The sequence below is a fragment of the Hemicordylus capensis genome, chromosome 2 (genome assembly GCF_027244095.1).
Source record: "Hemicordylus capensis ecotype Gifberg chromosome 2, rHemCap1.1.pri, whole genome shotgun sequence".
Classification (NCBI taxonomy): Eukaryota; Metazoa; Chordata; class Lepidosauria; order Squamata; family Cordylidae; genus Hemicordylus; species Hemicordylus capensis.
In genome coordinates this window covers 21,440,001-21,467,895 of record NC_069658.1, presented here as the reverse complement: position 1 = coordinate 21,467,895, position 27,895 = coordinate 21,440,001, and the positions used below count along the sequence as shown (strand labels likewise).

The window sequence follows — 27,895 nt, the reverse complement described above, 5'->3', positions numbered from 1 at the left end:
ATGCAGATTCCCCATCTCCTCTCCTCCCACAACCTGCAAAAAAGCAAGAGCTGAAAATCTGTGCTGCTGCAGGAGCATCTCAGAAAACACTCAGATTATTTGACATTTCTGCTTCTGTCGACTGCATTTCTGCTGCTACTACTACTGTTTTGCTATTTTGCTGGACATGCAGCGTCCAGAAGTACAAGCAAACATGAACAAAGCTACCACACTGACAATCAGGTGCCCTGATAAGTTTGGGGAGCAATGAGAAGCTCAAGAAAAGTGCTTACAGTAACGTGGACAGTCAGCTGCTTTTGAGGCACTAATTGGCTTCAAAATATCTGCAGTCCACGCAGGCCTTTTAACAGTGGGGTGAGGATGGGGAAACATCTGCACTGTGTTCTGTGACTCCTCCTTTCCAGACCTAGCACAATTCAGAGATGTATGGTGGAGCTGAAGCCAATCAGGCCCACATTCCTGTGCCACTGAAGTTCTCACGATCAGTGAGAAGAGCTTCTGGGGGGTCTGTGGGGAGAGCGGGCTTAGCCCAATCTCCCCACAGACAATCATGCTTGCAGCCCTGGGGGGGACGGATCGGCTGCCCACACGACTACTGGCTCCGTCACGGAGCAAGCGGGGGCTGCGGGTTCCAGGATGCCCCACACGAGTGCGTGGGACATTCTGGAGAGACCCCCGAGGCCAGGAGGCTGGCTGTAGCCTCCCAGCTGGGGGTCTACTCATGTGTCGCCGCACACCATGGCAGCACATGAGCAAAAAAATGAGGTTAACGGAGCACTCGCTCCGTTAACCTCATTTAAGGGGAGGAGAGATTGAGCAGGCTAGCCACCTTGGAACCCCGGGCTTGCCCACAAGCCCGGTGGTTCCCACGATCAGTAGAAAGAGGGCTAGGCTCCCTTAACCTGCTTTCTACTGGTCGTGGGAACAGCTTCACTGTCTGCTCCATGGCTCTGCATGGAGTCGCAACTAGCAGCTAACCATCTCAAAGCACGATGGTGGGCTGTATACGTACCATAGTTTGCACTTGATTAGTACACTCCCATCTAGGGAAGGTCTGCAGGTCAGACCTTCAGAGCAACTGCTTTGCACCCAGGAAGTCCCAGCGTCAATCCCTGACTTCTCCAGGTTTGGCTGAGAAAGATCCCAGTCTGAAATCCTGGTGAGCTACTCTCAGTGAGAGGCTCACACACAGCACAGGGTAATGGAGACAGCAGCCACCTAATGGTGCAGTGGGAAAGTAATTTGCCTAGGGAGTAAGAGGTTGCTGGTTCAAATCCCCGCTGGTGTGTTTCCTAGAATACGGGAAACTCCTATATCGGGCAGCAGTGATATAGGAAGGTGCTGAAAGGCATCATCTCATACTGTGCGGGAGGAGGCAATGGTAAACCCCTCCTGTATACTACCAAAGAAAAACCACATGGTTCTCACCAGGAGTCGACACCGACTCGACGGCACAACTTTACTTTGCAATGGGGTCAGCAGCAAAGACTCCGAAACAGTTATTTGCTGGGTTTCTATTGTGTGTTATATACTGCCTAGTGTGTATATTATGAACTATATTGTGTACTGTGTTTTGAATGTTATTTCATTTGGATATCACTTACTGTATTCATGTTTTATATTGTTAGTTTGATTAGGATAGAGTGTGGCATTTGGGGGGGGTGGTCTCATATTTAACTATGCATGACCGTTATTTATAAATGATTGACTGATTGGAATTACAGTTTTCATATTATATTTCACCTCACATGTGTTATGGTGTATAATTGGCCATTTAGATCTGTGGTGCATGATTCTAGACCACAATATGAATATGACAAATATTTATATACCACTTTTCAACAAAAGTTCCCAAACTGTTTTACACAGATATAAATAAATAAATAAAATGGCTTTCTGTCCCCAAAGGGCTCACTATCTAAACAAAAGAAACATAAGACAGGCACCAGCAACAGCCACTGGAGGGATGCTGTGCTGGGGATGGATAGGGCCAGTTGCTCTCCCGTGCTAAATAAGGAGACCATTTTTTAAAAGGTGCCTCTTTGCTCAGTTAGCAATAGGCTCACGTGTGCAGCTGTGGGGATTTAAAAACATACCCACACTGCTGCGGAGCAGTATTCCCTCTAACAGGGATTCCCATATGTTGTTGACTACAACTCTCATAATCCCCAGGCGAAAACTATTGCAGTTGGGGATGCTAGGAGTTGTAGTCAACAGCATCTGGGAATCCCTGTTAGAGAGAACACTGCTGCGGAGGCAGGTCTGTTCCGCTCCTGTGCAATTGCGGGTTGAGATGATATTTCAATTGGAAATAATGGAAATATCGTCGCAACCTGCAATTGCGTAGGAGTCCAGACCCACTTCCACCGTAGAGCGAGTGTTTCTTTTTTAAATCCCTGCAGCTGCGCAGGCAGGTCTATTACTGTTACCATCCCCATGACCTTGCACAGTTATGTGAGCCGGGTATTGAGCTAAAAGAGTGGATGGGCTGAACTCCTTGTAAAGCAGCTTCCTATGCTCCTATCCTTTGGCTTTAGCCTGTCAAAAAACTGACCACTCCTGCCCTAAGCTGGTTACCCAACCATCCAATTAGTATCCACAACGCTCCAAACTCAAGAGGCCATTTCACCATCTTTATGATATGGAATAAATAAGAGAGCCTTGGTCCTGCTTACAAGTTAATGCTGTTTGTGAACGTGCTCACAGTGTACCTCTCCATAATGACATTTCACAATCCAGAGCACTGTTCATAAAGAAAACAGCTAGGATATGTGGATAATGAGATGAAGGTAAAGTCAGTATTTGGGTAACGACTGAGAATGGACTTAAACAAACCTAGCATTTCATAGCAGTTCCTCCTGTGGAGAACCCCTTAAGGAGATGCCATTTGTAGAAGCAGTTCATTTCACAAGACTATCAGAAGCACAAAACTTTCCCAAACAACAGAGTACATTCTTACCAGGGACCTTCATCCAACAGCTACTTAACAAAGCAAGAGCTTCAACCCAAGTGTAAATATAATTGAGCTCTTTATATTGTACTTATATAAGCCTTCAGATATTGGGACATAGCTGACTAATGGGCAAGTGTTCTTGCATTCAGACTAAGAAAAGTATTTTTAAATGGTTATATAACTTCTGACAGTGTGAATTAATCCTCAGAGGTACCGACTTCCAATGCAATGCTTCAAGGAGGCACAGAGGGGACTTGAAGATCAGTATAGAGACCTGAAGAGGTTATTCTCATGACTAGGAGAAACCAGGCTAAGGGAGCCTGCCTGGTCTCTCCTGGTCGTGTGCTGCAACAGGCCGCACGGCTCCTGGCAGCAAAACTCCATAAATGTCCCCCCTCTTAAACGGAGTCAGTGGAGTGCGTGCTCCACTAATCCTGTTCATCTGATCGTGAGTTGCCACGGCACGGCTCTGCACCGCACCGACCCATGAGGAGAACCCAGCTGGGAGCTAGAACAAGCCTCCTGGCATCAGGGGTCTCCCCAGAATGCCCCGCAGACTCGCGTGGGGCATTTTGGGACTTCAGGGGGCCAGTCAGCCCCCGATCCCCACCACCCCTACCGGCTCCGTGACAGAGCCGGTAATCGTGTGGGCAGCCAATCCGGTCGCCCAGGGCTAAGTGCCTGCTCGTGTGCAGGGAGAGTAGGCTAAGCCCGCTCTACCCGCAGAGCCCGGTTGGGCTGTACACACAGATCGTGCGTAGAGCCTCAGAGTGTTGCAAAACAGATTCAGCTGCAAACCGACTCATTTCATCTGCCATTTCATGGAGTACTTAATGAGTGGAGAAGGCGTTTGTGATGTTAGGCTGATTTTACATTGCTGCCTTTTTAATAGTTACACTGTTTTAATAGTACTTTCTGAAGCTTTTGTGTCATCGTCGTCCCCCCACCACTGCAAGCTGCCTTGAGGAAGTATCTCAAAGGGGGTTAAACATTACTTGCTTGTGTTTGCAGGCCTTGACAAATTGTTTTTGGATCTAGGAGCAAGGCCAAAAACTAAGGAGCCAGAGAAAAGACAAAGTTACTGGACTTAGTGACAGACATTATGGAGGGGAGGGTAAATCGGCATTTACCCTTTATGTCCTTTTAAAGCTATGTACTTAGAACAGAAATAGGGCTGCCTAGGACAAATAAAGATTTTAAATAACTCCACCTCTAAATATCCGAATCTAGCTGTCACAGTTAAATTTCTAGGTGCCATGGCTCCCTTGCACCTGGGATTTGCCAAGCCCTGATGTAATAAGATGTATCTGTTGTGCTGTCATCAGCTGTACTCTGAACTAAATCACCTAATCAGAACACGAAACTGATTTAACCGGATAGGGCAAAGGCAATGAAGGAGATAGACACTTCCCTGCATTTTGATGTTTTAAAAACAGTGCAAAATTATGGCTCAAGCCGCTGGAGCGGAGAATCAATTAAGAAGAGTTCTGAGAGATGAAAATGAAGATCTAGTTCAGAAGTTCCCAATCTTGGGTCCCCAGATGTTGTTGGACTGCAACTTAGGGGTATGCAGAATTGGTTTGAATCGAACCAGATTCATTTCAAACTGGCCCAGTTTGACCATTTCAAAGTCGAACCACACTGGTCTTTAAAAAAAGGTGACTGGTTTGAATTCAAATAGGACCAGGCCAGGTCCAATACGGACTGGTTCAAGGGCTACGCTTGTAAAGGGAATCCAGTGAGGATTCCCCTTTACAAACAAAGGGGTGGGGGAATTATTTTAAAGTGTTCTTAGGGTGGTCAGGGGGTGGCAAAAGGGCACCTTACCAGATTTGGTAACGGTGGCTCCGCTAAGCCACGCCAGTGCTCCCCCACAGCAGTGTGGGCCAGCAGCAGCCCGGTTCCGACCACCACATATCGGCCGGCGATCCACTACATTTGGTTGAACTGGGTCCACCTGGTTCGAGGGCTATGCATGTAAAGGGAAATCTGGTAAAGATTCCCCTTTACTAACAAAGGAGTGGAGGAATCCTCATGCTGCTGGGGGGGGGGAGTACCACCAGTGCTGATAAGGTGCCCTCTCACCGCCGCCCCTGGACACCCTTAGAACACTTTTAAAGGATCCCCCCATCCCTTTGCTTGTAAAGAGGAATCCAGGGGTGTAGCTATAATTGAGCAGATGGGTTCAAAGGACCCAGAACCCCAACTCCTGAGGGCACCCCAGCTCCACCCCTCCCTATTTTCTTCATTATCTCCCTCATCCTGAGGGGCCGCTGAGTAGAGGGGCGGACACAGGCCCCCTCTCCCCTAGCTAAATCCCTGGGGGAATCCTAACCAGATTTCCTTTTACAAGCATAGCCCTCAAACCGGTTCGACCCAACAGGCCGGACCACCAGGCAATTGGGTTTGAATTTGGCTCAAATTTGAACGGAACCACCAAATCTGGTTCCGTGCACACCCCTACTGGAACTCCCATCATCCTCAGACAAAATGGCTACAAGCACTATGGGAGCTGTAGTCCAACATCCTCTGCGGATCCCAGGTTGGTAACTGCTGAACAAGTCTGCAAGAGTGGCCAGCCAGTTGTTTCTGGAAAGCTCAGACACAGCATGAAAGTGAAAGGCATTCCCTGTACTTCCCCCACAACAACTACCATTCAGTGGCACAAGTATGGACCTGTAACAAAATGCTGCCGTATATTCCAAGTGTGCATGCGTTACTTGAGCCTGTGCCTGAGCATGGTGAAAGTTTCAAGCACCTATCCCCTCTGAGAAGCAGAAGAGCTTGTGACTGTCTTGAGGGAGTAGTCTTCAAGCTGTGAAATTTCCTGCTCTTTTTGTTCAAGACTCCCCACCCCTTCCTCCTCACCACTGAATTCCATTAGCTCGACCAAACTAATGGAATTGAACTGCCCTCAACCCATTAGCATTCCAATCTACTGATCTACACTGCGGCGGGGTGGGTGGGTGGGTTGGTGGCCACCTTAGGTTTTTTCCTTCAGATTTTTGTGAAACCAACACATCTGCGGGTTACCCCAAGTCTACTAGTACCTCCTTCTCACCCACAGGTGCTCCAGTTATGCGTCCATAAGGATCATAACACATTCAGCTCCCTCGGGGAAAAAATGTTATAAGTTACTGCCTTGACCTCCATGTTCCAATACCTGTTATGGCCAATGGCTAATACACCTCTCCTCCATGAATTTGTTCAATTCCCTTTTAAAGCCATCTTAGCCAGTGGCAACGACCAATTAATTTATTGCAGTGAATTTTGTAAATTAAATTACAGAAGCTATTTCCTTGAACACTTCATCATGTAGGAGTATTTACACAGTTCTTTTGAGCGTTCCAAGAGCTTCGCAAACATTCCCTTTTTGTAATCCACCCTCTGAAGTGTGTTTTGTTCTGGCTGCTTTCAAAACTTATGCTGGTTTTGCACTTTGAAATACCAGGATAGAAACGGCTTAAATAAATAAGTTCAATAATTACATATCCTAAATCAGTATCATCATCACTGCTATTGTATAAATGGGGGTATGAGAGAAGTAGGGATGTGCATGAAGCATTTCAGTGCCTCTGATTTGAGGCACCAAAACGCTTTCAGCTCCCCAGCCGAATTGTTTCGGCTGCCTTCCTCCATTTAAAGCATCTGCTCACAGCCTGCTCCAACCCCACCGGATGTGCATGAAACGCTTTGTGCACATCCCTAGAAAGAAGGTGGCTTACCGAAGACCATCTGGTGAGTTCATTTCCTAAGAAGAATATCTTACAGTCTCCCATTCAAATGAAAATCAGGGCAGACCCTGCTAAGCAAAGGGAAGAACTCATGCTTCCTACTACAAGACCAGCTCTTCTTCCAAGTGCTCTCGTCTGTGGCCCAGACTGCATGGCTGAGGGACCAGCAGACAGTGCTAGTGTGCGAATCATTTGGTCTTAACAGCAGTAGATTGGTGGGGGGTGGATTTATGGTTTTTCAGTTTCTTTAGATCTTAGAGTAAGGTTTCAGCAACAGAACAGCAAGAAATGGCTCTGTTTAGGTAGTAGTAGTAGTAGTAGTAGTAGTAGTAGTAAGAAGCGTGTTTAGCTTGATTCAGGATAACGAATAGCTCGAGGTATATGCTTCTTTTTAATAAGAAAACAGATACCCACAAGCAGTATATATTTAATAGATACAGAAGCCCTGTTCACTCATCATGAAACCTGTAGATGCTATACAGCACCCAGGGCAGCATTCCAGGAACCCCTGCCCCTGCACTAGGTGTGCACACAGACTGGTTGCCGCAGTCTAGTCTGAATCCAATCGAACATGGACTGAACCACAGGTCCCCGGACTGGTTTGGTTGAACCCACCAGCTGGGCCAGTTGAGTCACTGAACTGGCTCAAATCAGTTTGAAGCAGTTCATGATTGAACCATCTGAGCTGGACTGGTTCGCAGCTGAACTGGTCCATGCACACCCCCTACCCTGAACCACCGTGCCCTAAACACTGGTGTTCTCAAGCATGGCGAGACTGTCCCTCCAAGTACGGAATTTGTCTCAGCAAACAAACACTATATCTGTGGAGAGTGGGGAAGGTGTGGTTCATGGGCACATCAGCAGTGGGGGCAGAGCTTGCAAATTGGCACTATCCCTGGGGAAAGCATCCGTGGTTTTCATAAAAAGTGAACAGGGCAATCTAATACCTACTTAAGACCTTCCTCTTTAGAGAGGGTTTTTCCGGCATTTTAACCTGTTCTTTATCAGTGCCTTTGGGTTTTAAACCCTGTTTTAATTGGAATTTCAGTTTTTAACCCTATGCTTTACTCTGCTTTGCTACCTATTATTTAGACTGTATGTTATTTTATTGTTGTTATTGTTGTGAGCTGCCCCAAGTAGCACTGTGCTAGAGGGGCATGGTTTAAATATTGATATATTTAATTCTCTAAGGCATACCCATGGTTAATCCCATGTGTGGCAGCTCTTGCGAGAGGTTGGAGAGCTGCTGGATAGCCATGGGTGGGAAGGAAGAAAATGGCAGTGGTGGCCAGCTGGCAGGCAATCAAAAAAAGTAGGGGGTGGGGAGGGAAAGCGCCGGAAGCCCAGCAGGCAAGCAGGTGGGGAAGGAAAGCGCTGGCCAGGCTGGCAAAGAAAACCGCTGCTGGCAAGCAGAGAGGGAAAGGAAAATGGTGGCCAAGCTGGCCGCGAGGAAAACCACTGCCAGCGAGGCAGAGGGAAAGGAAAGTGCTGGCCAGCGAGGGAAACCATTTCTGGAGGGCAGAGGGAAAGGAAAGCACCGGCCAGAGAAGAATGGACTGGAGCTGAAGGGAGGGGGGAACTGTAGAGACAGGGAGAACTAGGGCCACAGATGCTCTGCACTGGATCAGCTAGTTTTAAATAAAAGGAAATGAAATATTTCATCACTCTATTGTGAACATCTGAAGCTGCCTTCTACTGAGCCAGATCAATGGCCCCAGAGATAGCTCAGAACCGTCTACACTGACTGGGAGGAGCTCTCCGGAATTTCAGGCAGGGGTCTCTCCCAGCCAGAGGCGTAACTAGGGAAAACAGCGCCCGGGGCAAGCATTGAAATGGCGCCCCCCCGCGCCCCCCGCCCCCCCAACATACTACATTATACTTAGGTTTTTCCTCACAAGCGCCCGCCGCCGCCAAGCCAGGCCACTGACTGGCCGCCAGGCGCCAGCAAAGCAATGGGGGGGGCGCGGGCGGCACGGAAGGGACCGCTCATGGGGAAGGGGGCGCCGACACGCTCCCTTGACTGCTGCAGCGCTGCTGCACTGAGCAGGAAACATTTGTATTAACAAAAAATTTTTAAAAAAAATTTTAAAAAATTTTTTGTCATGGTGGCGCCCCCCACGTGACCAGAAAAGATGGCGCCCGGGGCACGTGCCCCCCCTGCCCCCCCTATAGTTACGCCTCTGCTCCCAGCTCTATATGGAAATGGTGGAGATTGAACCAGTGTACTTCTGCATGCACAGGATATGCTCTGCCACTGAACAATGGCCCTACCCCCAAATCCTTACTATTTACTGGAGCTTTGCTGCCAAATACACATGTACTGTGTCTTCCTTCCTTGGAAAATAGATAGCTTTGAAATAGAGTGCATTGCATACTGAAACTCGGGGTTGGGGGATAAGGCTGAGGAGTTGCCACCATCCAGCTCCTTGTCCCAGCTGAAGTGCCTTCTCTCCCCCAGCTGCCAGCACAGAGCAGTCAGGGACCATCCAGGTCAGAGGGGAGGGGAGAAGAAAGAGAGACAGGCTGCAGAGCTGCCACCATCCAGTTCCTTGTCCCAGCTCTGAGGGGAGGAGAGAGTAAGCGAGACTAAGGCCAATGTAAAAAATGTAAACGTGTGGCTTGATGTATTGTCCTTTATTTAAGTTTTTGTAAACCACTTTGGGAAGTTCACCTGAAAAGCAGTATATAAATGCAAAAATAAAATAAAATAATAAAATAAATAAAATGTTATTAATTTTCTATGGACATAAAACTGAACATTATTTACGACCCCTGCTACACACTTGTTAAGTGCACCCATTTTCCAAAGTCAGATATTGGCGGTAATTATGAGAAGGAGATGATAGAATAAGCAGGTTAACCAGACACATGCTTTAAATATTCAAATAATAGGTTATTTATTATAGGTTAGTATAGGCTTCTGTTCAAAAGAGCTGCACTGAGAAAGGCTTCCAGTGCCACCATTGGCTATTATTTCATTTCCATGTTCTCCTGGCATCAGAACAGGGAGGTGGGTGTGCACAAGAGACATGTTGTCTTACAATAGTCTGTATTATGATTGCTCTATCTCATTTACTGCAAGCCAACTGCATGTACTGTATACAGAAGGGTGGGATATAATTTAACACAACCACCATTTATTTTTATTTTTATTGCAAACTTCCTACTCCAGGCAGCTTGGGGTGGCAAGCACACATGCTTCCTCTCCCTATAACAATCCTGAGGCAAGGCTGAAGAAATCCACTTGTCTACTAGTCTGTGACAAGTGGGAAATGATGCCTGGTGAGTGAAAAAAATCCCGATGAGCAATGTACCAACATAGCTTGACAAGTAAAATATTCTGTCTGGCTGAAAAACTGAGCCAACATTTGTTCACCTCTGCTATGAGGCTGGTTAGATTGGGGGACAATGATTGGCCAAGGGTCACCCACTGAGCTTCATGACTGAATGGGGATTTCAACTCAGGACTCACTGTAGTCTGACATTCCAACAGACACACTGCATTGGCTTCACCTCCTAAACAATACTCCAAAAGGGAACCTTCCTGGGTATCTTTAAGAATGTACAGGCTTTGGAATGAATTAGGATGGGGGTCCTCAAACTTGGGACTACAATACTCATCATACCCAGCCACAAAAGCCACCGTGGTTGGGTATGATGAGAACTGTAGTCTGACAGCCTAAATGCTTGTCACTACCATAGATTAATCAAATACACTTGAGGTCACCAATCTGGAATTATCCAGGCATGCCCTTTCCAGGAACTAATCACCTCTGTTGCCAAAGACTTTAGTCACAGTTAGTCTGCCGGACCCTAGTTTAATGACCAGATCCCATTTCCCAGTACATACAGAGATATCTTACAAGTTAATTGGTATTAAGATTCCCCATACACACGAACCCATCAACCTTTCCAAAATAATTAGCACGTGTGAAATTGTTTCTCACAACCAGAAACCTGACCTATTGCTTTCCAATTGGGCTCCACCCTCACCATAGTTGACAATTTAGACAAATTAATTAACCACTGCATCAATTGCTATGAAGCAACCATCAGCAAAACCTCTGGATTATCTTGCACCCAACAGCAATCTTTTGAAGGGTGGAGGCTGAAGGGTAAAAGAGGACCCCTCCCTTTTTCCAAGATGACTTTCTGGTTTCTTAACTTTAAGCATGTACATATCTGTAATGGAGCCACTATTAGAGCAGCTGTATAATAGGTCCCAGCCTCTTCTACTGCCTATGATAGTATTTTAGAGGATTTAAATGATTGGAGGATCCAGCATGGTGCCCATCCCTTCTCTGCCACTTCCTGCTCTTTCCCCACACCACTTTCCTTAAGCACTGATCTAAGAATTCAGGCAGATGTTGAGAGCCAAATCTCAAAGATATTCATAGATGCATTTGTGCATCCCCTGTAGAAAGCCAACTCTCTCATAGTTGATCCAGTACAATGAGATGGCATGCTCATGCAATCTGTCTCGGGTAGTCAGATTTTCCAAGCAGGCTTTCCATCCGCAGTCACAGCCATCCAGGTAGCAGAACTATTGGTCAGACCAGTGTTTCCTAACCAATGTGCTGTGGTGATACTTGCTGGTGTGCCATAGTAACCCTCTCTGAGTCAGCAGCAAAAGCCAGGAGCTCCCTCATGTATGGTGCTGACTGGAATGTAAAGAGGCACCCCCTTCCCAGGCATAAAGGAGTGAGTCAGCTGCAGGGTCAGGCGGTCAAACTCCCGGCTTTTATTTATTTAATATATGTACCACCTGACTCCAAAGGCTCTAGGCGGTTCACAAAAACAAACAATAAAAACAAATTAAAACCAACTATTAAAACAGCAATTGAAAATGTAAAACATTCAGAGAGTACAGCAATTAAAAAACTTAAACAGCAATTTTAAAAAAAATTAAACATTCCGAGATTACTAAAAGCCTAGCTCAATGCTTAAGGGCTCTTTTGAAGGCTGGTAAAGATGTTAAACTACAAAAGTCTACAGGGAGCGCATTCCACAGCCCAGGAACGACTATAGAAAAGGCCCACTCCCGAGTCACAGCCAGACGAGCGGGAGGAGGTATACAGAAACGGACTTCTCTCTATGATCTTAATGTGTGGTGGGGATCATACTGAAGGAGGCGCTCTCCCAGGTAACCTGGTCTTAAGCCATTTAGAGCTTTAAAGGTAATTACCAGCACTTTGTATTGTGCCCAAAAACCTACTGGCAGCCAATGCAATTGCTTTAAAACAGACCTAATATGGTCTCTCTGAGATTTCTTGGAGACCAATCTAGCCGTTGCATTTCGAAACAACTGAAGTTTCCGAACTACATACAAAGGCAGCCCCACGTAGAGCGCATTGCAGCTGGCTGGACCCATAAGGCACCAGGAGGATAAAAAATTGTTTAAAAAACCATGCAGCAGCTTTGCTACACAAGACAATGCTCAGGGGAGCAGTGTACCCTGATTTCCCCCCTAATCTATGTATGGCTCTGGGGTTGCCAGGAGTTGACACCAACCTGACAGCACAACTTTACTTTATGTACCTTGGGGAAGGGGGTTGGGAAAAATGGGTTAGATGTCCAGACTGCCCCTCTCTCTCCAGCTCTTCATGGCTGCCCTGATTCCTGAGTCACATTCTGCTTCACCTATCTGAACCACTTGACCTTATCATCTATTCCCTGGTCTGCTGACCTGGAATTGGGTTCTTCACTTTGTGACCTAGAATTGTGATTCTAGTTTGGTTGCCCATGGATCCATCCTACAAGAACTTGACTTGGGCCTTTTTCATAAGCCTCTGGCCTATGGTTCTTCTGGGACTGTTTCACTAGCACAAACTTAACATGGCCCAAGGGACACTCCAGTACTGCCTGGCTTACTTGTGGGTCCCCAGCAGTTTTCCTTCTAAGGTGTGCACATGCACACAAGTTTTTTTGATGTCTACTCAGTAAAGTTTAGATCCCACTCAGATTGAATTAGGAAGATCCCACTCTGTACATATGTGCGTGCACACCTCCTTGATACTGCCACCCAGAACAAAACTTATTCTGCACACAAATGAAAAAAATTAGAGGGAACACTGGTCCACAGCTCCTTCCAGACTCAGAGTATTTCTCAGTCCATGAAATGTTTCTGAAAGCTGACTAGATATTTCATGCTTTCATTGAGCATAGTCTTGAGACATGGTCTGAATTCACAGGTTGGAGAATATTGCAGAACCTTCCAAAATAAGCAGGACTGGAACTGCTCAGTGTCTCAATTGACTACTTGAGAACCTTACATATTCTTCCAAGTTCCATGGAATTAAGGAAGGATATAAAAATAAATACTGAGGATATCTATGACACACCCAAAGCCTCTCATCTTCCCACTTCCCTTCTCCTTCTCACACAACCTTATCTCAAACTTGCCGATAGTATTTTTTGCTACTTTTAAGATGTTTAAAGGTTGCATTTCAGGATATTGCAGTGAGATATATACAAAAGCATACTGCATACTATATACACAAAAGCATAGTGTACTCCACCTTGTGGGCCATGCACTAAAATCAGTGAATATATTTAAATAAACCTAAATTAACTGATTCTTTCCTAGCAATTCACAGTTTGGGAAATCATGTACACAACTGTTCATAGGTCTACAACCTGTGCAGCATGTTGAATTGTTTGTGTATACACATGGACACACATACCCAGAATGCCTCACTGCTTGAAAAAGTATCAGTCCCCATTTTGAGAAACATGAATACCAAATGTTTTCACAAATAAAGCAAAGACCATATTATCATCCCTAAGTCCAATGGTTAAAGCAGTATGCCAAACAAGACATTGCCATTTCGGAATCTGCACTAAAATTCCTAGAAAGGTAGCTACTTAATGAGTGATGGTAGATGCACCTTCCCCTTCATTTGTGTGATGTAGTGATGAGTGATGGTAGATGCACCTTCACCTTCATGCATGGACATAAATCACCATGCAGCCTTTTGGCGATGCACATCACCAAGCAGCCTTTTGGACAGAGAGACCTAAAGCATCTGGGCTTTTCCCCTGGGGCAGGGTGTCTCCCTGAATAGAAAGTATGGGAGTAGGAATTCTAAGAGTGAAACAACAAACATCAACAAGCACTTGTATAGTGCATTTTGAGTGTACAAAGCACTTCACATATCTTTTTGTTGTTGTTATTCTTGCAAGTGTCAAACCAGGGAAGTCCTGGCCCACAGCTAGACTCACTACACCACACCAGTTCTCTAGAGATGTAGCTAGAGAGAGACAGAGAAGGGTTGTAGAGACAGAGAAGGACTGTCATATCTAAACATGCATAACGGGAGGTCATCCATACTGGCTTCCTAGCAAAGATGTGCTTCACAGAGGGACCAATTAATGCTGCAATGTAGCATGTTTTAAGAATCCACTTGGAACCATAATTCCCCTGTACTCATGTAAAACCAGAACATCGGCACAGCAGCCAGAGGCATCTCAGGGAAAAGTCCTGACTTCACCTGCACACGTGACTAATGGAATACAAACTAGAAAAAATACCCGACGCAGAGACCTTGGGACAAGAGCAGAAAGTGGACAACATCAGATATGCTGCATCATTAAAAAGAGCAGAAACAGAAGACAAATTAAAATGCAAGTAATTATTAGGAAGGAACTGAAAAGAAATAAGTATCTTAATGGTTTGGATATAAATCTGTGGATGTAGCCACATAGAGAACACCTTGTAAAGCTCTGGTCACTGCATCTCAAAAGGGAATGTGATATTGCTAGGAACAATACAAGGTCAATTAAGAATGTTCAGGGAACACGAACATCTTCCCGGGAAGAAAAACTTAAAAAGTTGGAGTTTTCCAATTTGGGAAAGCAAAAAGACAACCAAGTGTGTGTCTGGAGGCATAACACATAATAGAAGCATATGCATTTCTCTTTTAATATAACTAGAATTCCAATGTCATCCAGTGAGACTGACTGGCAGGGAGGGTAGGGAGAGCATTTCCTTCTACAACACAAAAATCAAGTTACAGATTGCATTCCCACAATGGGCAAATAATTAATGGCTCGATAGCCATTAATTAATATCCATAGTTTTTGGTCACTGTGGCTGGAGATGATGGGAGTTGTAGTCCAAAAACAACTGGGGACCCAAGTTTGAGAACCTCTTGGCTTAAAAATAAAAATAAAAATTGCACAATTTGATAGAGGACAGGCTGGACAATGGCTATGCACCCAAAGCTAAAATGGGGCCTTCATGTCCAGAGAGGAAGAGAGTAGTTTACCTAAAAGGACCAGATGTTGAGGACACAGGAATGTAGGAAGCTGCCTTGTACCGAGTTAGACCATCAGTCCATCTAGCTTAGGATTGCCTACACTGACTGGCAGCAATTCTCCAAGGCAGGAGTCTCTCCCAGCTCTACCTGGAGATGCCAGGAATTGAACCTGGGATTTCCTGCTTGCAAGCAGATGCTCTACCACTGAGCTACAGCCCCATGAGGTGACTATCGCCATTTACATTCAATTCTGAGCTTCCCAGACGCATGGCTGTTGGATACCTTCTTCTTAGGGTTTAAAGGAAAAATGGAAGGCGTGAAGAAGTAGAGGAGAGGGAGCAGCTGCATCCCCATATTGTTGTGACTCCCTTCACCCACTCTCCAGCCGTGGTACAGTACTACCTGAAAACCAGGAAACAGGACATGTAACCCAGTGGCTGCCCTCCAGTCCCTGCCCGCTAAGGGCAGGCAGAGGCCTACGGTACCCCATTCTGCTCCAAGCACAGCTCTAGCAAGAAAAGCATGGTATTGCTAACCAAAGAAGGCACTGGTTGACATGGCTGGGGAGTCTAAGCAGGCCTGCAGCAAGAGTGGAAGCATTTGGGTACAAAACAAAGCAATTCTCTGTTGGGAGAAAAGAGATACAAGGGCTCTTTTATCCTTACCTTACCTTCCTCCTCACACACTGTAGAAAGACAGAGCCAGGGTTTGCATCCTGAAGCCATCAAGCTGCACTTCTCCCCACAGCAACAAAGAACCCAGCAACTTCCTTATATCCCCCCCCCACCCCTCCAACACACACACTCTCCTCCTCAGATTCTGAAGGACAAAAGACACCCCTCTGCCACCCTCTTAGAAATCCTGTCAGGCTCTCACCAGCTAAGCTGGAATTCAAGGAGCTGCAAGCTACAGTGATGACTCACAGGAAAGGCAGCTTTGCCTGTGTGTGTACGAAAGGGAGCTTTTAAAAAAACAAACCACACACACACACACACAGACTAGACTCCACCTATGATACCTCCACCTCCACCGTTCAAGGTAGTTATTTTCAACATATGCTGGAATACTCCTCCCAGGTTGCTCACAATATTCTGCCCACATCAGAAGTTGGAGGAAGGAGGCGACAGAAAATACTACTATTAAGTATTTTGTAATTAGTATGCACAGTTTGCAAGTGCTTCTCATGAATTATTTTGTCATCTTTACAACAACCCTGCAAGGTAGATATTACCATATTTATTTTATTTTATTTATTGTTAGATTTTATTGTTAGATTTATATACCGCCTTTCGCTAAAAACAACCGCAAGGCGGTTTACCAAAGTTAAAACACATAATAAAAATGAATTAAAAGTATTTAGCTAAAAATATAAAAACAATCCAATATTAAAATATACAACATACAAAATACAAAAAACTATACATGGATACTTACCAGAATCCAATACTCATTTTCCCACCCCCCACCCACAAAAAAAAAAGATCTTTCATGTTCAAATGTGGTGAGGTTGTCTTAAATTCAGAGAGGCTGTTCTCAAGTGCAGCCAAGACCAGGCTTGGCTGCGTGTGAGAACCAGCTGTAGCTCCACAGCTACCAGCGGCGCCTTGGTGGCAAACTCACCAAAGAGGCCCGCCTGTTCACTGAAGACACCCAGACTAGGGACCAATGCTCGTCTGTCAGCGCTGCATGGTGCCACCACAGGAGCGGCGTTCTATCTATCTAGCTAGCTAGCACATTTTTATACCGCCCTAACCCAGCACCAGGGGATTCCCAAAATGCACTGTGCACTTACACAGTGCATTATGGCATTTCTGGGGTCCAGGACAATGCTTCCCAGCCTCTGACCCTCCGCGCTACCATACCCAGCGATCCAGCATGGACCCAATGATCGTCTGCAGGGGAGGTAAGTTTCAGCAGCCTTCTTCCCCGCACGCCCGGTAGCCCTTCTCACTGATCATGAGAAAGGGCCCAGAGTCTTGTTGTTTGGGGGCAAATACAGGTCCAACCTGTATTCAACCTCTATTTTTTAAGGGGGTCATCTTAAATTCAGAGTCATCTTCTATTCGGGTAAATAAGGTACTATTCCTAAACATGAGGAACTGAGGCCAAGAGAGAGCACTTGCCTAAAGTGACTTAGGAGCTGCCGTTCTGTTTAACGCAGTGTGAACGGGCCAGCAAGACGCACTTCAGAGAGCTTCCACACAACTGCTGCCCTCCTAAGAACATAAGTACAGCCCTGCTGAACCAGACTCAAAGCTCATCTAGTCCAGCATCCTGTTTCACACAGTGGCCAACCAGGTGCATCTGAGAAACCCACAGGCAAGCGGCAAGGACATGCCCTCTTTCCTGCTGTTGCTCCCCTGCAACTGGTATTGAGATTAGTGATGTGCGGACCGGTCCGGAGGTTCGGGGGTTCAGTCCCGAGGTTCGGGATTGAACCGAAACCCCACCCCTGCTCCAGTTCCGTCCGGACCAGAACCGAACCTCCGGACAAGTCTGTGAAATTAAAAAAAGAAAAAGAAAAAAGAAAATTTAAAACCAGTGGCGGGGTTTGATGGGGGCTGGACCGAACTTAGGCAACCAGGTTCGAGTCCAGTCCTGACTCGAACCAAACCGGGCCAGCCGGTTCCGTGAACACCCCTAATTGAGAGGCATCGTGCCTCTGAAGCTGGAGATGGCCCACCGCCACCAGACTAGCAGCCATTGATAGACCTGTCCTCCGTGAATTTGTCTAAGCCCGTTTAAAAGCCACCCAAGCTAGGGACCATCACCACATCCCGTGGCAGAGAATTCCACAGATTAATTATGCGCTGTGTGAAAAAGTACTTCCTCCTGGTGGGGTGCAGGGCGTGGAAAGCAGGGCCACCTTTCAGTTAATTTTAATGGGGGTTAAAAGAGAGGGGCCTGGGGCAGTCGCCCTGCTTTCCCTCCCCTAATGGCAGCCCTGGCAATCCTAACACTGCACAGCTAGGAAAGCTCCCTGCAGCACAGGTGCATCCATGATGCATTAGCCAGGATGTTAGCCACTGAGTTGACAACTGTGTGCATAGATCAGAGGTTCTCAGATCCATGTGCACTCTCAGCTCTGAGAATTCAGGTGTGTACACACACATACACACACACACACACTGGGTGGGTGGGCAGGAGGAAGGCTTCCCAAACCTTGCCCTGCCCCCAGACGATCGTTGTTTTGTTGGAGGGAGCACACCACAATCGGCCCTGCTCCATGCAGCACGGAGCAGGGCGGATTGATCTGGGGCTGGGACTCGTTATCCCAGCCGCCATGAAGCCCACAATGAAACGAGCGCTCCCAAGAAAGATTCCCCCAAGAAACGAGCGCTCTAGATTACCATCTCTATGTGCGGCCAGGCTGTAAGCAGCCCGTTCTCACACATGAGCAAGTAGCCGGAGGTAAGGTTACTCATTCCCCTCATCTCAGCTAGCAGCCAGGGTAAATAGTGAGGCTAGGCGGCGCTGCCCCGCTGAGATTGGGCCTGATCCAGGTGGTTCTCACACTCAGCCTCACCTGGGCTGGGCATCATCCCTATCCCGGGTTAGGCGGTGCGTGAAAACAGCCTCACAGAGGCTGCGAACAGAACTCCATACAAGTGTTATCTGGATCCCTGAAGGATGTTGTTAATCAGTATAAGTTTATTTTTGATTTACAAAACAGAAATACAGTGGGCAAGACATTTTGGCTTCTGCCTTCACAAGGTTTTTCATGAAATGTGAGTTTTGTAGCTCAAAATGCTGAAAGCTTAATCACTGGCCAACATCACTATGGAACAATAATTCAGAAGTTTAAAAAGGGGCAGCCAAGTGAAACACACCTTTTTATTGCACCGCATTGACTCCAGTTATCCCTGCCACTCTTGCCACCTCTCAACAGCCTGGAAACCAGAGGTATACTGCCTTTGAATACGGAAGTTCTATTTTGATATCATGACTAACAGCCGTTGCTAGACCCATCATACATAGATGTCTCTAAACCCCTTTTAAAGCTAAGTTCTCAAAAATAAAAATAAAAATAAAAATGGGAGTATTTAATTACATTTAGATCTCAATCTTTATTCCCATCCTGGAACTCAAGGCAGCACACATGGGGGTTCCTAAGCAGTCGTCCATCTAAGCACTAACCAAGGTGCCAGCATCACGTGCCCTCTGACCGTGCCCTGCGTGCACCACAGAAGAGTGCAAAAGTGAGTATCAAAGGATTCCCAATGGAAAAATGAAGGGCAGGGTATTCTTAATTACAAAACCCACACAGTTTTCTATAATTAAAGATGAGGCAGCTGTATGCTGGAGGCAGATCCACAGCACAGGGCCACCACTGGAACCCACACAACCTGCACTTAGGCAGCACTAACAGAAGGCGAGGAAAGGAATCAAAATGTACTTTGTTCTGGAAGCATTAGGTAATGCCTCTGTACAATGTTAGTCATAACACAGAAACTCGTGGCAAAACGTGTAGATTATACACTGAGCAAAGAAAAGAGAGAGACACAATATCTGTGAAATCCAATTACCAGAGATGTCAGCTATCGCACATAGAAAGCTGCAAAAATGTTTAGCAATTAAGAGAAGGCTTTCTTCCCCCCTCCCCCTGCTCCCATGGTAACTCTCTCATAAGCATACATCTCGGTGCGAAGAAACCACCACCACCCACCAAAAAAGAAAAAGAAAAGAAGTGACAATCTTGGACTCCTTCGCAGAGTTTAACGAACAGATGCTGCTTTTGAACCAGTCAGAACTCTACCAATCAAATTTGCTCAGGAGGATGCCATTAGGTTGCTCTGAATCAGAGAAGAATCCTCTGGTTTTCCAGAGACACTCAAAGCTCTTACTGAACCCTCCAATGATAAACAAACCAAATTTAAATTTATGTTGACAGTGGTAGAATGCATATCATACAGCAACAGGATTCAATCCTGTCGAATGGCAGTATTGGGGGAATTCCTCTAAGGGAATTCCTAAGGGCGAATACCATGCAGAAAAGCATATATATATACACACACACACGTATGTTTTATAGTACTGAAGCTAGATAGTACAAGGTACTTAGAGTGTGTGTGTGTTTTATAGTATTGAAACTAGATAGTACAAGGTACTTAAAGTTGCCATGCCCCCCAAAATTCCAGGTTTCACCCAGATTTTAAGCATCTCACCCAGATTGCTTAGCCCACCCAGATTGCCCGGATTTCAGCTTTCTTTCTTTCTTTTTTAAAAGCTAAGCTTTAGCCCTTGAAGAAGCGGAGTTATGGAGCAAAACATGCAGTCACTATTCTGCTCAAAAATTATTTTCATGCCAATTAACATAATATGCATATTAGGCACCCAGATTTGGAAAGCCAGAATATGTCAACCCTAGAGACAGGAATGTTTTAATTGGGATCCAGCACTTTCTCTCTCCTCTTGCACCAACACTCTGTTCCCATGGCCAGTCCATCAGCCTGAATTCTGTTCTTTGGAGACACCATGTATGCTGCAATACAAGTTTGCCGGAATACGCAGTCAGCTGACCAAGAGCCAATCCCTGCCCACCAGACCCTGTTAATCGGGGGTTAACCTGGGGGTCGACATTCAAGTAGACCAAGGAAAATTAATTATATAATTAAGAATAGCTCCTAGGTTTCATGTCCTGGTTCTTTCAAAGCAGCAGCAACAATCTCATTAGATGAGTGCTGGTTTCTTATGCAAATTGCTTGCTGCACTGATTTTAATTTGCTTCCTGGTGAATCAGAATCAAATTCTCGCAAGTAACTCTCTTAGGTAATATTTTCTCCTCTAATTTTTATGGAGCTTTATAAAAATATATTGAAGTAATTCGCACAATGAAAAACTGAGTTCTACCCAAGTTTGGGAGATGTGTGTGCTCCCAATTTTCGGTTGTGTGGAAGCAAGATAGGAGGGAAACCTGGGCAGAAGTGAGTGTGTGGAAGCAAGGTGGGAAGAAAACCTTTTCCTCCTACTTTGCTTCCACACATCCAAAAATTGGGAGCACACTCAGCTTCCAAACCTAGGTAGAATACAGGTTTTGCTTGTATAAATGACTTCAATATATAATGGAGTGGGTGGGGGGGGTCTATGTGTAATATGTGAGAATCTGGGGGATCCACAGATGATAATTATAACAATAACAACTTTATTTGTTAGCCACCCCATAACAATTGTTCTCTGGGCAGCTCACAAAAAGGTTACTACCCCTGCTTGAAACTAATCCCACAGTTTGCTGCCCAGTCCAAACTACTCATCTCTTGTATGAGAACACTGTCTGCTTAAGCTTCCTTTTGTTCTCCTCAATTCCTGCTCTAGAACTTGACCCCTGCCTGTTCTGGAACATGCATCTGCTTCTGGACCACTTAGACTGACAGCCAGCTCCTCCCAGATTCCAGAAACGAACTGCCTGGAACCTGAGCCTTGCCGAAGTCTTATGTGAAGAAACTGAGCTATTAATCAGGAAATACCCTAGTTCAGATTTTACCTCTACCTTGGCAAGTTGCTATCTCTCAGCCTCAGCCTCCTCATCTACAGTATCTATACACTAACAGCAAAAGTGCTGAGTTTTGGAACTCATGGATGGACTCACCCTGTAATAATGGGTGACTTCAATAACCCTCACATAATACTGGGAAAATTCACGTGCAGGTATTGACAAAGAGGCCAAATTTCTAGACATGCTAAATGACTGTGCTTTAGAACAGTTGATCGCAGAACCAACCAGAGAGAAGGCAACCTTGGATTTAATTCTGAGTGACGCTCAATACCTGGTGTGAGATGTCAGTGTTGTAGAACCACGGCAGAACAGTGACCATAGTGTGAGCCAATTCAGCTTATATGTGAATGGAGCATTGCAAAGGAAGTCCAACACAGATCTGTTGAACTTCAGAAGAGAAGACTTCTCAAAAATGAGGGGCCTGGTAAAAAAGAAGCTGAAAGGAAAAGTCAAGAGGGTTGAATCACTCCAGAAAGCATGGAACCTATTTAAAACCACAATAATAGAAGCTCAGTTGGAATGTATACTAAGGAGGAAAGGTACCACCAAGTTCAGGACGACGCCAGCATGGCTAACAAGTAAAGACAGGGAAGCTATAAAAGGGAAGAAGACTTCCTTCAGAAAATAGAAGCCCTGCCCAAATGAAGATATCAGGAAGGAACATAAATTCTGGCAAAAGAAATACAAGGAGACAATGAGGGATGCAAAAAGAGAGTTTGAGAAGCATATAGCTAGAAGCAGGGGTGTAGCTATAATTGAGCAGATGAGTTCAAAGAACCCAGGGGGGCCCAGCTCCTGAGGCCCCCCCAGCTCCATGCCTCTCTATTTTATTCGTTATCTCCCTCACTCCGAGGGGCCACCAGGGAGAGGGGCAAACATGGGCCCCCTCTCCCTTAACTATGCCTCTGGGGCTTCCAAGGCCATTTACAAAGAGTTTGAAAATTTCCCTTTCCGTTATCTTTTCAAAGAACGTTTACAAAATAAAGAAATAAAATACAGACATATGTGATGGGATAGCAATTATTCCTGTTCAGCTCAGAACAAGTGTCCTTCCAGTGGCTGTTGCTGGGTCTATTTTGCATTTCCTTTTAGACTGAGCCCTTTGATGGGTAAAGGTCCTCACAATCTTGTTACTGTTCTTTTTTCTATGCAAACCACTTTCAAATTTTTGTTGTTGTTAAAAAGCTATATAAGATATTTCTAAATACCGCCCCCCCCCCGCAATGGAATACCACAATCTGGGCACTACAACTGACAAGGCATTGTTCCACATCCTAACCAATCAAACAACCAATAGATATTCTTTCCAGCAGCTGTAGCAGCAGCAGAAGCAATATCCCTGGCCACTGCTCCAAGTCACCCAGTGAAATAGCCATACATAACTTTCCTATCACTTGCATGTTATCACTTATCCTGCTAACTGAGCAAAGAGGCTCTTTTATTTTTAAGAGGGGAAGAGTAACTGGCCCAATCCAATACCAGCACAGCGTTTCTCCAGGGGCTGTTGCTGGTACCTAATTTGTCGGTCTTTCGATGGTGAAGCCTTTAGGACAGGGAATCATCTTATTCCTTTTCCTGTGCATACTTTAAGAATTTTTTCATTGAACAGTAGCATATAAATATCCACAATAACAATATAAATTGACAAGGCCAATCAGACGGTGTGGCAGGAGGGCCATTTGGCTTGGGCCGCAAGCTAAATGGGGCCTAAAATTTACACACATTAATTTTTCGGCATTTGATAAGTTTTGCATCCTGTTTTTATGTGCATCCCGATCAGACCAAAATGTGGCATATACGCTCAGCATTTTTTGGTGTGTCATGTGTCGCCATTTTTCATTTTTATTATGGGTAAAGGTAAAGTGTGCTGTCAAGTCGATTTTGACCCCTGGCACCCACAGAGCCCTGTGGTTTTCTTTGGTAGAATACAGGAGGGGTTTACCATTGCCTCCTTCCATGCAGTATGAGATGATGCCTTTCAGCATCTTCTTATATCGCTGCTGCTCGATATAGTACCAGCGGAGATTCTAACCAGCAGGGTGGATTTGATTTAAATCACGATTTAAATCACTAGCAGGGTGGATAAAAATCAATGATTTTTTGAAAAAAATCAGATTTTTTATTTAAATCGGATTTTTTTATTTAAATCCAATTTTTTTTTAAATCATTGATTTTTATCCACCCTGCTAGTGATTTAAATCGTGATTTAAATCAAATCCACCCTGCTAACCAGCAACCTTCTGCTTGTTAGTCAAGCATTTCTCTGCTGTGCCATTTAAATTTGGAAGTGGTCCAGGCCTCTCTGGACCTCTGAGAGGGCCTATCAATTAATAATAATACCCACAGCAATAAAACAGAAGGGAAACAAAAAGGTCCCCCCACTTATCCAGGCAGCTCTCTTTTTCTAATGTGCAATATACTTCAGTTCCAATTGACAGACACCCTTGTGGTTACTGAATGAATAAGAGGAAACTGGGTGCCTGTCATTCAAACCTTCCCATATAAAGCTATTCTGCGGAATGTGGCAATACAAGTATTAAAAAGAGTCTCCGCCTAAGGAGGACAGATAAACCCACAGGTTGGATGTTTGCCTGGAACTGCATTTCTGGGCTGGCTTTCTGGCCTAGTTTTCATGGAGGTGATAAACCTGTGTCTGGCCTGTATCATTTCAGACTGCACTTGGGGGCTCTGACATGACTGATTGTTTCCCCATACCAAGAAGAAAAAATGGGGGGCGGGGAACCCTCCACATTGGAAGATCAGGTGTCAGGGAGAAAGGCTCTAGTTGCTTTTTAATGGAGGAGCAAAATTCACGTAAGCTTTCATGATGCAATCAGCCCAGATACAAGTTTACCACCTCAGTATGAACTAGGCCTCAGGCTCTTAATATTTTTGAGTGATTAAGTGTCAGAATGCAACCCAATCATGTATTGCAAAATGATGAAACTTTCCAGTTATCCTCTCTTTCTGTCAACTTTATAATCTTTGGTGTGGAAGATATGTTCTTAACCTAAATGCCTTGTTGGCTCAGACATTAGACCAAAGGTCCTTCTAGGATACAGTTGCCATGCAACCCCTCCCCTGGCCGAATTTCAGGTTTCACCCGGATTTTAAGCATCTCACGCAGATTGCTTAGCCCACTCAGATTCACCCAGATTTCAGCTAGCTTGCTTGCTTTCAAAAGCTAAACTCTAGCCTTTGTAGAAACGAAGTTATGGAGCAAAACGTGCAGTCACCATTCTGCTCAAAAATTATGTTCAAGCCAATTTACATAATATGCAAATTAGGCACCCAGGTTTGGAGAGCCAGAAGAGCAACCCTCTTCTAGGAGCACATTCTGTTGCCAAACAGGGTCATTCAGATGCCCCCCAAAAACTCACATGAAAGATGCAGTAGAGTCAGCTATCTTCTGTTGTCTTCAAGAGGTATATTCCAGTGAACACAAGAGGTTTCATTTCTAACTATCACAGAATTTCTGTTCTTAGCTACCAATCCTGAAAGCAGTTGCTAGAACATCCCAGTTTCACCTAGTACTTTTCAATATCCATGCACCCCAGGATAATGTTTTCTTCAATGTAAAATGCACATGGCATGAAGATCATCCTTTTGTCTATTCTGGCCCTCTTCCACGTCCCCCCTTCAGCTGAAGTCCTTCAGAGCTGAATGAAAGTTGGAAAAGAGATTACTGTTCATGGTGTGCTCATGCATTCCACTTTTGCAGGGTTACAAACACATGCAAACCCTGTTTCTCCAGAGCAGACAGTGGACAAACTATCTTGTGGTAGCAAGCATGAATTATCCCCTTTGCTAAGCAGGGTCCACTCTGGTTTGCATTTGAATGGGAGACTACATGTGTGAGCACTGTAAGATATGCCCCCAGAGGATGGGGCCACTCTGGCAAGAGCATCTGCATGCAGAAGGTTCCAAGTTCCCTCCATGGTATCTCCAAGATAGGGCTGAGAGCATCTCCTGCCCGCAACCTCGGAGAAGCTGCTGCCAGTCTGTGTAGACAATATTGAGCTAGATGGACCAATGGTCTGACTCGGTATAAGGCAGCTCCCTATGTTCCTAAACATGTATACAGTATGAGAAGCAAAGCCTCTTTCACACCACTTTCATCTCCCTGACCAAAACAATGTCCATTTGCTTCCTTAGTTCTCTGCTTCACACTTGCCCATCCTCTCTTGCTTTCCTTGTCCTGCTGCATAGCCATCTCTCTGTATGCTGATCTCTCATTTTGTCTGTGACGACAAACAGATTGCTAAGCCTAAAGCCTTAAAAACAGTCAATATATGAAGCCAACATTAACTGCTGAATCACAGTTCTCACCTGTGGGGGCCAAACAGTATACTACAGGGTAGGTGTGTATGATAGTCATTCCTTTCCCACCCCACCCCATATTTTCATTCAGTTCAGTGCAGTTTTATTGCACTCTTTTATCAAATATACAATCCAGATCAAATAAAATAAACCTTGAAGGTAGATATCAATATAAACACATATATGCATATACACATGTAGAATCTATTACATAGAAAATTGAGATAAAATAGTATAGGATAAAACAAAATTTAAAAGAAAGAAAGGTGGGGGGGGGGACGCGATTAAAGTTGACACACCATGTGCGGATCTTAATCGCAGCCATACAGAATTTGGCTACTGTGAACGAGACATAAATGTGTTTATCAGAAAGAAATAAGTTTATATAAAATTCATCCGAAGTGGCAAGTATCTAAGAAAGAGGAGCAATACATTTGGAACGCAGCTCATGATAGAAAGAACAATACAGAAGCATATGGCCACCTGTCTCAATATTTTCATTATAAAAAGCAGCTGCAGGAGGCTGGGAATTTTAATCAGAAGAGTGGCAGAGAGAAACGGGTGGCAGAGAGAAGAGTGGCAGAAGAGTGGCAGAGAGAAACTTTCTAGAGCAGAAAACGAGGCAAACCTCACAAGCTGCTGAAGGAAACAGTACGACTGATTTTCAAAACCAATCATTTTTTCTTTTGAATTGCCTAGCGTGTTTCGAGTATTCCTCTTTGTCAAAAGTATTTCTCATGTCCTGAATAAGTTTCTTTTGTCTTCCAAGTGCTCTCCCAAAGGACAAAAATTCATTTCGGAGACAAGCAGCAACGTTTGCCTCTGACAAAGCGTAGTTATAGTCAAAAAGTGTGAGGCATGGCAATGGAAAATTGGATTGGTTAAAGAAAAAAATAATCATATGGTTTTCTTCAGAGCCTCTTGATTCTTGCCTCTGTGTCATTTTCTGGTCCTAGAAATTGGGTGGCCTTCCCCTCCTTTTTGCCACCTGCGGAACCTTTCCCTATGGACCATGCTGGCAATCAAAACTGCCCTCCTTAGCTTGCATTTCCACCTACAAGGGGAAAAATAGGAACATAGGGAGCTGCCTTATACTGAGTCAGACGATTGGTCCACCTAGCTCAGTATTGTCTGCACAGACTGGCAGCAGCTTCTCCAAGGTTGCAGGCAGGAGTCCCTCTCAGCCCAATCTTGGAGGTGCCAGGGAGGGAACTTGGAACCTTCTGCATGCAATCATGCAGATACTGTTCCCAGAGTGGCCCCATTTCTAAGAGGAATATCTTACAGTGTCCACACATGTAGTCTCCCATTCAAATGCAAATCATGGTGGGCCCTGCTTAGCAAAGGGGGCAATTCAGGCTTGCTACCACAAGACCAGCATCACTCTTCAAATACAGGTACTATTCAAAAAGATCTGTGGCATCCCATAACTGTTTATTATTTTCCTTAATTGACAATGGGGTGCTACCAAGATAGCAGTTCCATTAACAGGGGCCATTCACACGACCTACCAGGCAGGCAGGGGAGGGGAGGGGAGGCTTTCCAAACCATGCCTTCACCCCAGAAGATCCTGGTAAGCCTGGTGGGAGCACGCTCCGCACTCCCACACAATCAGCCCTGCTCCATGCAGTGTGGAGCAGGGTGGATTGATCTGAAGCTGGGAATCATTGTCCCGACCTCGTGAAGCCCACAATGTACATAGGAAGCTGCCATATACAGAGTCAGACCATTGGTCTATCTAGCTCAGTATTGTCTTCACAGACTGGCAGAGGCTTCTCCAAGGTTGCAGGTAGGAGTCTCTCTCAGCCCTATCTTGGAGATGCCAGGGAAGGAACTTGGAACCTAGATGCTCTTCCCAGAGAGGCTTCATCCCCTGAGGGGAATATCTTGCAGTGCTCACACATCAAGTCTCCCATTCAGATGCAACCAGGGCGGACCCTCCTTAACTATGGGGACAAGTCATGCTTGCTACCACCAGACCTGCTCTCCTCTCCGCATGACATGACACTGGGGGATTCCCCCAAGAGATGGGTGCTCTGGGTGCCTGTCTCTGTGTGAGGCCAGGCAGGAAGCAGCCCATGTTCACACACGGACAGGTAGCCAGGGGTAAGGGAGTGCTTGCTCCCTTAACCTTGGC

General features: G+C 45.4%; 1 protein-coding gene across 6 annotated transcripts in view; it reads right to left on the bottom strand.

The window, feature by feature from the left end:
• The window catches only part of NEDD4L (NEDD4 like E3 ubiquitin protein ligase), a 397,256-nt gene that overhangs the window by 209,289 nt on the left and 160,072 nt on the right, over positions 1–27,895 (bottom strand). Inside the window, exon 1 of one of the 6 annotated variants that reach the window (XM_053288375.1) lies at positions 15,616–15,772. The exons of 4 other annotated variants lie outside the window; for them this stretch is intronic. The gene's annotated coding sequence lies outside the window, so the exon portion shown is untranslated. Of the gene's footprint in view, positions 1–15,610; positions 15,773–27,895 lie in introns of those variants that run through there. One more of the 6 variants, XM_053288374.1, reaches the window with a different exon arrangement.